Consider the following 13981-nt stretch of genomic DNA (forward strand, 5'->3'; position numbering starts at 1 on the left):
TTTGAGTAACTGATTTGAGACTTTTGAAAGAATATTAGGCTTTAGGAGCTCCAAAGACAGTCTCAAACATAAACTAATAGCCTATGCTACATAAACCCAAATCAGGCCCAGACTTCACTGACACCTGATTGTGAGACCAAAGGTTTCAAGAAGAGAAATTCTCTGCACTATTCTAATAAACCTAACTGTTGAAGGATATTGTTATCTTCTAGAACTCCATAGTACATAGGTAGTACTTTGCATTTAATAGGCTTTTATTTATGCTGTTGTTCCTATACCATAGTAAGCATCAAAAAGCCCATTTGTTTGTACAATGGCTTTTGAAGAAAAGAGTTTATGAAATTTTCTAAAGTAACTCAGAATGCTAATTTTATGAACTCCCCCCAAACTGAGGCCTTATCGTACTTCAAACACTTTTGAAAATCTCACGTAACTCTAAAATTGTAACACCCATTCTTGCTACAGAACAATAGTCTTGAAGAAAGGCCCGAAACTGAGTAGAGGATAATGACATTTCAAGTGTACGTATTTTGCAATTATTGACTCATTTAGCAAGAAAAGAATACATTAGGCAAATACTTACAAAGTGTACAAAACATTTACCAAGTTTTATTGGTAAGTGAATAGATATATTTAATGTAATCAGTTGCTTAGTCATATAAATACAGACAGTTATATGACATGCAAAGACGTATTGCGTGGACTACTTAAAAACATAGCATTAAAATGCTGCTGGAAGCAATTGTTTATTGTTGGATTAAACAGATGCAGGATACAACAGGTATCTATTGTAAAAAGATGTTTTACTAAAACCCAGTTATTTTTTGTTAAGTGGATGTGGGGAATAAATTGAAAAGTACTAATACAATTGTAATACAGAAGAATACTCAAAAAATTGCAAAGCACAGAGCAGATGTCGATGGAAGTAGAAAAGAAGGAATGGACAAATGTCAAGTGACAAAATATAATCTATGACACTTGACTGAACATAAGAATTCCTAAACAAAATAAAAGTTTTAACCAGTCTGTGTACGATGTGGGAATCGCATACTAAGTAATATTGACCACAGTTTAGGAATAAGAATTATTTAAAATAATTTAAAAATATTTTAAAGTTTAACCGCTTGGTTAGGGCAAATAAATTGCTCCCAGATTAGCAGGTGCCAAAACCCTAGCAGATGAGTCTAGCTTTTACAGACCAGTAGAAAGCCTGATGATCTTTTTTCAGTGCATGTATGGACTAGAAACCTATAGCTAAAAACCTCCTAGCAGCAGCAGAGAAACTGCTCATCTTTCCAGCTACATCTACAATGTGAAGGTTAATGGAATGTTTACTCTTTAATAGTAATTTGAGTTCATTTTTCTGACTCCATCTGACATCTTGTCACTGACAAAGATTTGAGTTCCTCTCTTAATCAAAGAGAGGAGATTGGTGATGAGAAAAGCCTCTATACAGATATTTCCAGTAGTCTGCTAGCGCAACATTTCCTAAGCAGAGTCTTGACATTAGAGAAATAGGTGCTACGATGTAGCATAAGAAGGCTGACTCAAATTAAGACCTAACAGGTACAGCGAACTGCTAAACTTTTGCATTTGGGGCAACACCCTAATTTCATTTTTTTCCTTGTTTTGGATTAAAAGGGCATAGTAATTAAGAAAGGTATCTACTTTTATTAATTGTTTCTTTTTTTTAGTAGTGATCAAATGTTAAGCACAAATTTAAACTATTGATGGTAAGAGAATATAGGGATGAAACCTTTAAACACAAAGGCATAGTATAAGCAATTTTTGGTTGAAAAATAGGTTTCAGTTTGACTCAATGATCATCGTTTTAGAAAAGACCTCAACTATTTGTGTGTTTCAAGAGTTCAAGATAAAATCTTTTGAATTCTGATTTTTTTAAAAAATCCCATTGATTTTATAAGGTTGGTTATATTACTTAAAACACACACATAACTACACCTCTGATTTTAGTCAATTTTTGAATGATTTGGACAATTGTCAGATCCAGGAGCATCTGAAGAGTACCTCCTGACAGAGTTGGGTTGCCCAGCAGATGGTTTCACTGCATAGCCTGGTTTCCACACAAGCTGCAACTGCCCAGGCTTATATGAAATCGATGTAAACCTACAAAGAAAAAAGGAGATATCAGAGAAGTCTTAAAAATGGAACACTCAAAGGGGATACCCCAATAAGTTGGTGAGGGAGAAAAATGACAATAGCACCATTCCCCAAATTGGGATAATTTTATTTCTCTATGGTTCAACTGTTTTTATTTGTCAACTTTTATTACGATTAAAGGGTGAAACAGTATGAGGAACTGGAAAAAAGTAGGATATGTAAAGTAATCAGCCTTCTTAAAAGGTTGTAAGAATTATACTGACTTGTCTTAAAATATGATGAGGCGTATAAAGAAACTAAAAGTCAATATGCCAAGCTTAAGAATTATTTTATCATTGCCAATTAAGACTCAGAATATCTTCTATTTTGTCTCAAGTAGAAACTGGAGTGAAAATAGAGAAACAGGATTTTCTACTTATAAGAGATAGCCCTATATATTACTAGATATTTCTAAAGGTCTATTTAGAAATAAACAAAACCGTAATACTGGCCTTTTACCAGGGAGGGCATGAGATAAAAAGTCAGCATAGAAAATGAAAAGAAATTGTATTTTTTCTGTGAGCAGAAGTTATTCCACTCATGTAAGTGGGAGAGGCAATTATTCTCTAACTCCCTAGAATTTCCCCAATGTAGCATAACGGGTAACGGTAAAGGAAGCTTCATAATACACACAGATGTTCTTTCATATAATGTTGATCTTCAACCAAAGATTTGAGAACCGACTTGCAAAATGGGCAAAGGCCTGTCAAAGAAGAATAATTTATGGAAATACGGGGTATTCAATTATTAAAGAATAGGCTTCTTGATTTAAACAATAAAAATTATGTTGCCTAGTATAGAAATTTATGGGTACTGCATTCAAGATTTTTTTTTAGTGTTGCTTATACAGAGCTTAATTAAATAAAATCAGGCAAATAGTTATTTCAGTTTTGAAAGAAATTCCCTATTCCAGTGGTTCTCAATCTTTTCTTCATCACGGATCCCCTTTAAATACCTTTGTGGCCATGGACCACCAAGACTTAAGATTTAAATCACAATATTTCTTTAGACCTTCACAGACACCTTATGATGACATCACAGCCGCCCAGGGGTCTGGGGGCCAGATTGAAAACCAATGCCCTATTCTAGTCAAGCATATAAAAATGATGTCCAAAGAGAAGTAATAGTGTTACCAAGTTCAGTTGTGCAATGTGAATGGAAAACTCTTTGCATTCTATTGCTGCAGATGCTTTAGAGCCAAGGTTGGCATGGATGTAGGGGTATAATGATCCCTATTGGATTTCCATACTCATTCCAGGATTTCAGATCCACATCAACTGTCTGTAAAATTATAGTTTATAATTTTTATATAAATTATAAGGTAGTCTTCAATTTACTCCAATTGGGACTGAAATCACGGTCGCTGAGTGAAGCAATTAAGATATCATGCAACTGCTTCACTTAATCACCATAATCCCTGCCCTTCCGTTTATGGTTAAGTATACAGTTAAGTGAAAGAGCTGCCTGTGGAGGAGAGGATTTCAGCCACCCCAACATCAAAGGGAGTCCTCTTGGCAGATGTTTGGCAGTTTCCAACCTTCCCTGCCAGCTTCTCCATTGACTTTCTTGGGAAGTTGGTAGAGAAGATTGGAAATGGCAATCATATAATCTCAGGACACTCAGCAACTGCTTTAATGAGAGCCAGTCTGGTCTAGTGGTTAATGCTTAGACCCAGTTTGGTCTAGAGGTTAAGGCATTGGGCTATCTAGAGCAGGGGTCGCCAACCTTTTGGACCTCAGGGACCACCAAACTCATAATTTTAAATGGGCGTTGGTTCTTACCTGATACGCCTCTTCTCGTGGAACTGCGTAGAGCATCCAGAGAGTGGGAGGTGCTTCAGTCCTTCCTTCTCACAGGCTGAGTTATAATTGAAGAACGCTCCTCCTTCCTCCACGTGGCTCCTCCATGCGTTCTCCCAGTTTCACGAAGACGAGAGGACAACCATAATCCTCTAACTGAACTAGTAAACAACTCAAGTATATACAATAACGATCATTGGCCGAAAAACAGAATTCCCTACCAGACGGACCAAGAAGGGTGGGGCTGGATGCTCTACGCAGTTCCACGAGAAGAGGCGTATCAGGTAAGAACCAACGCCCATTCTCCGTAGAACTGCTGCGAGCATCCAGAGAGTGGGACATACCAAAGCATGTTTGTCCTACGGGCGGGACTCCGTCTGGATCGGAATCTCCTTAGGATCCCCAACCACTTGCTGTAGGACTCGCCTGCAAAGGACGCTTCAGCCGAAGCGAAAGTGTCAATCTTATAGTGGCGTATGAAAGGTGACGGAGAGGCCCAAGTGGCCGCCCGGCAAATGTCAAGAAGCGAGGCTTGAGTAGCCCAAGCTACTGATGTAGCTGCGCTCCTGGTGGAATGAGCCGTTATCCCACTGGGGATTGGAAGAGCTTGAACTGAATAGGCCTTGGAAATGGTCGCCCTAATCCACCGGCCTACCGTGGATGGTGGTACCTTTTGACCCAGCGTTTTAGGCTGAAATGACAAAAACAGGGACTCCGATCTCCTGATGGATTGCGTACGACATATGTAAATACGCAACGCCCTTCGAACATCGAGGGTGTGCCATTGCCTCTCCCTATCATGCAGAGGCTTTGGACAAAAATTAGGTAGGACCAACTCCTGTGCCCTGTGAAAAGCAGAATTGATTTTTGGTAAAAGGAGGGATCTGGTCTCAAGACCACTCGATCAGAATGAAAAATGCACAAGTCCTTCCTCACGGATAGAGCTGCAATTTCAGATATCCTTCTAGCTGAGGTGATCGCATACAAGAAAGACCACCTTAAAGGTGAGAAACTGGAGTGGTACCTCCTGAGAGGTTCAAAGGAGGCCTAGTCAAGGCCAGGAGAACTTTGTTAAGGTCCCATGTTGGATATCTATGCACTACCGGCGGGCGCAAATTAGAAGCCCCTTTTAAAAAGGCCTTAATGCGAGGGTGGTGGGAAAGAGAGCTGAAGGAGCCGCCAGTCACCACCGTTGAGAGGGCCGCGACCTGTCTTCTCAACGTGTTGGGAGAAAGACCTTCATTTAGGCCATCCTGTAAAAAGGCTAGAATTTGTGCTATAGAAGGAGAGCGAGGATTGACAGAGGATTTTCGGCACCACTTACAGAAGCTGTTCCAAGTTGAATCATAAATTCGAGTAGTGGAAGGCCTCCTGGCAGCCAGAATGGTATCTATGACCTGGGTAGACAAGCCTTCTTCAATCATTGTTTCCCGCTCAACCTCCAGACGGCTAGCTGCAGCCACTGTGGTTCTGGATGAAGCAGAGGTCCCTGTGACAGGGAGATCTGGTCCAGCGGGATCCTCCACGAGCGGAACCACCGATAGACCGTGAAGATCCGCAAACCACGGCCTCCTGGGCCAATATGGGGCCACTAGTAGGATCTCCGCCTCTCGAACAGCAACTTCCGAATTACCCTGGGGATCAGCGGAAGCGGAGGAAGGCGTACAGGAGGCCGGGAGGCCACGGGCAACGCAGGGCGTCGTGGTTCTCTGCCCCGTGGGAAGGGAACCGAGAGAAGAACCTTGGTGTCTGCGTGTTGAGCGGCGAGGCAAAGAGGTCTACCAGAGGAGACCCGAACCTGTCTGCTGCTTCCCTGAACAACCGCGGATGCAGGCGCCACTCTGCTGGGTCCAATGTGGCCCTGCTCAGCCAGTCTGCCTGGACGTTGGAGACCCCGGAAATGTGCTCTGCCCTGATGGAGGAAAGATGCGTCTCTGCCCATCGACATAGTCGTTCGGCTTCTCTCATGAGGATGATGGAGTGGGTGCCTCCTGACGGTTGATATGGGCTTTGGTGGTGGTGTTGTCCGTAAGGACCAGAATGTGGTGCCTTCTCACCTGAGGAGCGAAAGCTCGCAGGGCTAGGTATACCGCATGAAGCTCCAACCAGTTGATGTTGTGTCGTCGTTCCGAAGGAGACCAAACTCCCTGGGCTGACAGAGACTGCAGATGGGCCCCCCATCCGGAAAGGCTTGCGTCTGTCGTAAGAGTGACCCTTTGGGGCTCCTTGAATAGATGACCTCTGTTGGTAGAAGGTCGAGTCCACCAAAGAAGGGATGAGAGAACCCTTGGAGGTATCCTTACCACTCGACTTGATGTGCTCCTTCCCGAGCGCTGGTACGGCAGAAGGAACCACTGCAAGGATCTGGAATGCAAACGAGCCCATGGGATAATAGAAATGCAGGAAACAAGTTTCCCCAGAAGCTTGGATAAACTGAGCAAGGACGCTTTACCAGTTCGCCTGATAGTCCGGATAGCAGTATGAATACTATGAAGCCTCTCCTGGGAGAGGAAGACCTTACCCTTAACAGAGTCAATTACAGCTCCTAGGTGAGCTATGCGGGTGGAAGGGCTAAGTTGGCTCTTCTCCCAATTCACTAAAAACCCGTGATCTTGTAGCACTGAAAGGGTAACACTAGTATCCCTCTCGGCCTGCTGTCGGGAAGGGATACGATAAGGATATCGTCCGAGGTAACAATGGATGCGGATGGGAACCTGTCTAAGATGGGCCGCCAGAGCTGCCAGCACCTTCGTGAAAGACCTCGGGGCTGAAACAAGGCCGAAAGGGAGGGCCACATACTGGAAATGTTGGTTATTATAACAGAATCTCAAATACTTTGAGTATGAGGGATGAATGGGAATATGGAGGTATGCCTCCGACAGGTCAACTGACGTGAGCCAGTCCCCTTCCTGATACCCTGTAAAATAGACTGTAGAGTCTGCATCTTGAACTTCTGGCGCCTGACAAAGCGATTAAGTCGCTTGAGATCTAAAATAGGTCTCCAACCCCCTGAATGTTTAGGCACCAAGAACAAGAGAGAATAAAAACCTCTTCCCCGTTGAGAGGATGGGACAGGTTGGATGGCCCTAATGTCAGCCAGATGTTTAATGGCGGAATCCATAAGAGCCCGCTTTGTAGGATCCCTAGAGACAGGTGAAATCCTGAAATGTTCAGGGGGGAGAGGAATTGTAGAACGAGTCCAAAACGCACGGAACTCCTCACCCAGGCATCCGAAGTGGACCTCTCCCAGAGGTCTGCAAAATGCCTGAGACGACCGCCTATGGGGAGAAGGTCTGAGGCCCTATCTGGGCCGGCGGGAGGCCCTGTGACCGGAGCCTCTAAAGGATCTCCTAAAGCTGCCTCCTCTTCGGCTCCTGTCTCCTGTATCACTTCGGTCGTGGTAGGATGACCGAAACGACGGGAACCCTGGAATCTAGGGAGAATGACGACTGGTATGGGGGCGAAAGGAGCCCCTCCGAAAGGGCTGGGACCCTCTAGACTCCTGCCTGCGAAAAAGCGAAGGAAGAAACTTCTTCTTACTTGAGTTTCCAAAAGCAAGGGTTCAAGGGCAGGCCCGAACAGCTTCCCTTCTGCCAAGGGGCTGAAGCCAACTTGGATTTATTTTTAACATCGGCCTGCCAATGCCGAAGCCAAAGTAATCTCCTAGCTGTAACATGGGAGGAGATGGCCCGTGAAGCGAACTTAACCGAATGAAAGGTGGCATCAGCCGCGAACTCCGCCGCTGCTGTGATCTTTGCAATATCCTGATGGGCCCTGGTATTAGTCGGGGGATATGCTGCTTGAGCTGCCTGAGCCACTTGATGGAGGAACGGGTGAAAAAGGAGGCGGCCGTGGCCGACCTGATGGCCCAGGCATCGGACTGGTGAGCTCGCCGAAGAGCCATCTCCGCCCGCTTGTCCTCTGGCTTCAGCGCCTCCAACGCATCCGTAGGGTTGGAAGAGGAGGTCAGCCTCACAATTGGATGTCTACCTCCGGGTGTCTAACATAGAAGAGAATGCTGGGTCCAGATTAAACATCCTCTTATCCTGACTAGAGGGGGCGGGTGTAGGACCCACCGAGGCCAACTGCCTCGCAACCAAGTCTGAGAAGATTGGGGGGCCGGAATAACTTCTGCTTCCACAATCGGTTGCCTGAACATGAGGTCATCTGGATCCTCCGAAGTCGATGGCGGTGGATCAGAAGGAGATTGAGAGGCCAGGCCTGAGCTATTCTTAGCCTTAAATAATAAGGACTTAAATAACTGGGGTTTAAAGAGGCCCACAACCGTCGGTTGTTCGGGAGAAATGCCCTCGTCGTCTGACATTTCCCCTCCATAGGGTCCCCGAGAAGGAAATCAGAATACTGCGAGGACCCCCTCTCAGAGCCTTCCTCCTCCCCGAAGGGCTCAAAGCCCATTTCCTCCTGTTCCTGCGAGACCTCCTGAGGCTCCTCCTCCTGGGGATGGGGCATCCGTATGAGAAGGTACCTGACCCTGCTGGGGCGCCTGCCCGGAGAGAGATCGACCAGATAAAGATTCAACGTCGGAAGTCCTCCTCGAGAACCAGGTCTGGATAGCTGCTGCATTCCATCAGCTATACCCTGACGGATAGCAAATTGCATCCATTCCCTGATACTATCAGGGATGATGGTTGACGGCGGCTCCTCAGGCGAAGACCTGCAGCGGTTGGCGTGAAGGTCGCCTCTGGGTGTACGGGATGGCTGGCGGCTCCGGTGGATGTACTGCACCTGGAGGGGGAAGAACGACTCGGCAGGGGAGGGGATGGGCAGAGGTAGAAGGTGGGGTAGTTATAGTGTGCAGTTCTTTAGATCGTTTACTGAACTCCTTTTCCAGAGCTTTGTGACGCCTTAAGGCGTCCTTTTGAGAAGCACTGGAGGAGTCCTTGTCCCTCTTACGAAGATAGTGCGTCTTCGATTTGGCCTTCAGGAAGAGCCAGTTGGATTGTTCTCTGCCATGGTATCAAGGAAAAAAACCTTACAACAAATATGGCGGTTGGCACGCCTAGGAGTTCGCTTACAAACGCAAAACCGGTTTTCCCAAATCAGATCACGTCCCCCTTTGAATAAAATTTTTTTATTATTTTTATTTTTATTTTTTTATTTTATTTATTTATTTATTTATTTATTTGAATTTGTTTTTAAAACACCAAGTACTAAAAACACAAGGAGAAAACTATCCAAAAATATCTACACAAAAGCTTGCTGGAATATATTATAAAATAACTAATAATAATAATTTCTTTTCTCCTTTTTTTTTTTTTTTTTTTTTTAGGGCGGGGCCCAAGGACAGGGCCAAATAGGCACAAGGAGAAAATAATAATAAAAATTATTAAATACAAATCCAAATGAGCCGAATGAACGCAGAGGCCAAAAAATAAGGAAAGCAAAATAAGTATAATAGTTAGGCCTCTTTAGGCAGCCTCCCAACACAATGGGAAGTACGTGCCCGCGCCTCTGACCAAGCTGATTGATACAGACAGAAAAAGCCAACAAGAAAAAAAAAAAAAACCTCTAAAGGAAAGACAGCAGGGCCGAACCACAGTGTCCTCCAATAAAAAAAGGGCTCCACGCGGCCTGACGGTCCCGCTTAGGGCCTCAATCCACACAGCTTAAATCCAAAAACAAAATTTACACACAGCCAGGAAAAATATTATTTAAAATAAAACAAAATGGCGCCGCCAAGGCGGTTCCAAAATGGCCGCCCACGGCACGGCGAGGCAATCAGAGGCGCACCAGCCCTATTCGCTACCAGGCAATCAGGAACAACGAAAAGCCAGGGCTGGGAGAGGAAGCGTTGCTTCCTCTAAAGCGTTCTAGGGGGAATGATAATAGTGCAATAAATCAAGGCACGGAGACAAGCGGCTGGATAAAGGCACGCTCGGAAATGCAGAGAAAGAGAAGAGGGGTGGGGGGCGAGTAAAGCTCCGAGCCCTTAAACCCCTTCCTACAGGCAAAAAAAGCCTCACCAATTAAATTTAAGAGCACACTATCAACGCAGGGACAAGGAGGAAAGGAATAAAGGCAAACCTGAACACTTAGAAGCAAAAACTCTGAAAAACGGCCAAGGAACAAGAGATCGCTGCCTGCTTTCTCGAAGGCTGAGTGAAAACTGGGAGAACGCATGGAGGAGCCACGTGGAGGAAGGAGGAGCGTTCTTCAATTATAAACTCAGCCTGTGAGAAGGAAGGACTGAAGCACCTCCCACTCTCTGGATGCTCGCAGCAGTTCTACGGAGAATCCCCCAGACCATTAATATGAATCCAGCATACCGCTCGCTGAAGTACCTGGACTCCCACTGATGGGATGGGGTCTTTCTGGCACTCAGCTTGGCTGCCTGTTTCTGCAATACTCATGAGTCATTTGGACCTGTTTCCCACAGAAAACAAAACACCAGGATCTCTCCTCTCTTTTATTCTTTTTTTTCCTCTCTCTCTCTTCCCTCCCTCCACCCTCTTTCTCCCTCTCCCCCCCCCGTCCCTGTGGGTGAGGGTGGGGGAAAGGAACCTCTGGACTGGTGCTGGAAATCTGATGTCCAGAGGCCGACAAGCCACGTGCTGAAGACCAGATGGCTAGCGGGTAGGTGGAGCAACTGGGGTGATATCAGCGGCAGATGGACCGATGCGCACAGGAGATCATGGCATCGAAGCCCTTCCTGGGCCTGCGAGGGGGTGGAGGTGGGGAAAAAGGAACCTCGGAACTGGTATTACCTCCTGCACTCGCACATCGAGAAGGTCGAGAGGCTGCCAGCGATGCCCTCAGGTGAAGATGTTGCGAGGGGGAGGCTCGACCCCTCCCCTCAGGAACAGCAAAGCGCTCAAGCCTCCTCCTTCCTGCTGGGCATGAGCGCTTCTGGCGAAGAGGAAGAGAAGCACGGTGGGAGGAGGCTTGGCAGGTGCCAGAGGGGCTGCGAGCACTTTGAAGCTCCTAAGGAGGAGGGGTCAAGCCTCCCCCTCACAACATCTTCACCCAAGGGCATCGCTGGCACCCAAGAGCATCGCTTCCTGCGGCTCAGCAGGTCCGTGCTCTTCCCGCTGCTGCTCGGCCTCCTCGATGTGTGGAGGCAGAAGGCAGCAGCCATGACACGGGTTTGCTAGGGAGACTGCAGGATTGCCCCACCCCCCCACCAGCTATCTGGCCTTCAGCATGCAGCGTTTCGGCCTCTAGACATCAGATTCCCAGAGGTTCCTTTCAACCCAGCCCAGCCAGGGAACACCCAGGAAGGGCCCCGGTGCCCTCCGCTACCCTCCCTCCCCACGTACATCAGTCCATCCGCTGCCAGTATCACCCCTGTTGCAGACACAGGTGCGCTGCGGACCACCAAAAATTTTTCATGGACAAATAAATAAACAAAACTGGTTGTGAGAACAAGTTGCCAACAAGTGTGCGAAACATCCAGATCACGATCACAGAACCGTGAGCGTGCATGCATGGTTTGTAATGGGAAAGAGGTAAAGCACCCCTTCTGAGGTCACACTAATTCTGGACCATCATTAAATGGTCATAAGTCAAGGCCTACCATAACACATATTTAATCAAATTTCTTAATTCTGGAATTCCAATAGCCCAAATAGTTATAGATCATTTGAAATGAAATAAGATAGCATTTAGATATTAGGTGTTATCTACTATAGCATTAGTAATACAAACCAAACATTTCACATACTAAATAGATCTCTTACATGGTAAGCAACATAGGTCCAGTTTCACTTATTTATAGAAGAATCAGTTACAATTGTACAATAAACTTTTCTTTGAAAAGAACTGATATTCTCTTGAATAGCAATTCCTAGAAGAAAATAAGCAAAAAAGAGCCACGTGTTCCAAGAAAGACAAACCTTCTTTAAGGAGCTGCATATCTACTACCTCATGTCTTAAAGCACCGTTTTAGATTCCAAACCACTGCACAGTTCTACAATATATGCAAATCTCTTTAGCAGAAGTGACCTATGAAATGGAATATTTTAAGTAAATGCATGCACAAAGCAGTCACTGGAGCAAAGCCTTTAGTTGGATTGCTGCAACATGCAGCAAAACAAGATAAAAACCAACACAACTTCTCAGTTACCATTCAATCCAAATAATGTCTAATGATATATTCCATAATCTGCCAAGAGGCAGGTTGCAGAATATTTAGAGTTTATATTCTAAGATACAAGCTTCATGAAATAACATTGATAATCCAAATAGAAGGGAGTTTTTTCTTCAAAAATCCTCCTCAGAGTAGTTGGCAGTAAAAGCTTTAGATTGGATGAACCATTCAATTGCAACAAATTCTATACTGGTCTTCCTTTGCCAGCCTCCATCTCATGTCATTGTTTATTACAGTCAAAGACCAGAGCCCTTTCTTGTCAGCAACTTGAAATGGAGAAGTGAGTCTAGCTCCTCCAAACTAAATGAAACAACTTTCAGTTGTAAAGCACAAGATAATGCCTTACTAAAAGCACATCATAGATAGAAGAAAGAATTGCAAAAAGATGCAAGAATTTAAAAGGACAATAAAAATTGAAGAAATTAGAAGAGGAAGAAAGCAGGAATGAGAATAGAAAGGGGCATAAACTTACAAAAGCAAACAAAAAAATATCCCCTAATTAACACCCCTTTGATGATCATATGGGGGAAGACATCAAGAGTATACTGCAGAAAAGTGCTTTCAATAAAATTGGGCTTCTCTAAGAATAGATCATTTTTCAAGCTTTAAATTTTTGTAAGGAATGTAAATGCAGCTAAATCATTGAATTATGATCACAATTGGAACCAGAATTTCCATCTTAAGTTGTTACAATTGTATGGTGAGTCAAATCCAACTTTACCATTTTTATAGCCAAATAACCATGATTAAGCGAACCACACAGTCATTAAGCAAGTCCAGCTTCCCCATGGAGTTTTTGCTGAAAATTGGCAAAAAAGTTGGCAAATCGCAATCATGTGACCACAGAGTAATGAACTAGTCATAAATATGAATCGGTTGCCAAGTGCCCCAATTGTAATCACATGGTCAAGAGTGATGGTTGTAAGCATGAAGAGATTTTAAGTCATTTTACAAGGCCATTATAACTTTGAATTGTCACCAAAACAAAAGGTCATTGAACACTGTCTATGATCATAATTCAAGAAACTCAAGAAACTAAGAATGTGCCATTACTTCTTTAAAACACTTTCAAAGTAGTTTATAAAAATGGAGAAATATTTTATCACATCCTTCCACTATCTGATACTGGTTAAAACATCAGCAAATAGAGAGTAGAAATAAATGGATACTTTTCACAAAGGGAAGAAACTGGATTTCCTTAACATGTAACTTACTTATATGATGGAACTGGGCATGAATTAGTCAGATTTCCCAATTATTCAAGAAAAAAGAAGGGATTGAGAAAAGCAGCAAAATAAGTTGTCTAAAGTTGGTGAATGGGTTTTAAAATGGGAACTGCAATTTAATATAAATGTAAAGGACTCCACATTGGAACAGGAAGAAATCAGAACTCCAAGTATACTTCAATAGGATCTGAATGAATAATGACTAATCAAGGAAAATATCTTGAGAGTTGTAGAGTTGTAGTATGTTCACAAAACATCAAATGTTATGTAGCTCATGTAAAATAAGTGAATTTAATCTTACAGAACTTTAGAAAGTAGAGTGGTATCAGTCATAATATAAAAATGTCATATAAATCTAACAGTGTGATACTCTTGGAGTACTGGTTACACTCCCATAATTAGGCTAAGCCATAACCTAGATGTGTGCATTAAAAACCATACTTTACAATTTAGCACAATGCATAAACCCAGCCACTGTGTAATAACTCTGGTCATTGCATCTCAGACAAATTACTACAGCAGCAAAAAAGCTGATTGAATGAGAGCAATTCCATTACAAGAAGCAATTATAGAAATTTGGACCATTAAGTATTACTATACTTCCTTTCTCGTTTAGTTAGAATTGACTCATCCCTGAAACTAAGTGCAGAAAAACTCAACAAAGGCTATAAGTGATTACTGTAATATAG

At 43.9% G+C, this 13981-nt stretch overlaps 1 protein-coding gene across 10 annotated transcripts in view; it reads right to left on the reverse strand.

Moving 5' to 3' along the window:
- Positions 1–13981, reverse strand: part of MATR3 (matrin 3) — a 34673-nt gene that overhangs the window by 14679 nt on the left and 6013 nt on the right. For 4 of the 10 annotated variants that reach the window (XM_026668557.2, XM_087947958.1, XM_026668560.2 and 1 more), the window contains exon 2: positions 2029–2127. The exons of 2 other annotated variants lie outside the window; for them this stretch is intronic. The gene's annotated coding sequence lies outside the window, so the exon portion shown is untranslated. Of the gene's footprint in view, positions 1–1962; positions 2128–13981 lie in introns of all 10 variants that reach the window. 4 more of the 10 variants (XM_087947970.1, XM_087947947.1, XM_087947963.1 and 1 more) reach the window with 1 other exon arrangement.

Source organism: Notechis scutatus, chromosome 1, assembly GCF_049901735.1.
Source record: "Notechis scutatus isolate UNSWTSFEM ecotype Mainland chromosome 1, rNotScu1.2, whole genome shotgun sequence".
In the NCBI taxonomy this organism is placed as follows: Eukaryota; Metazoa; Chordata; class Lepidosauria; order Squamata; family Elapidae; genus Notechis; species Notechis scutatus.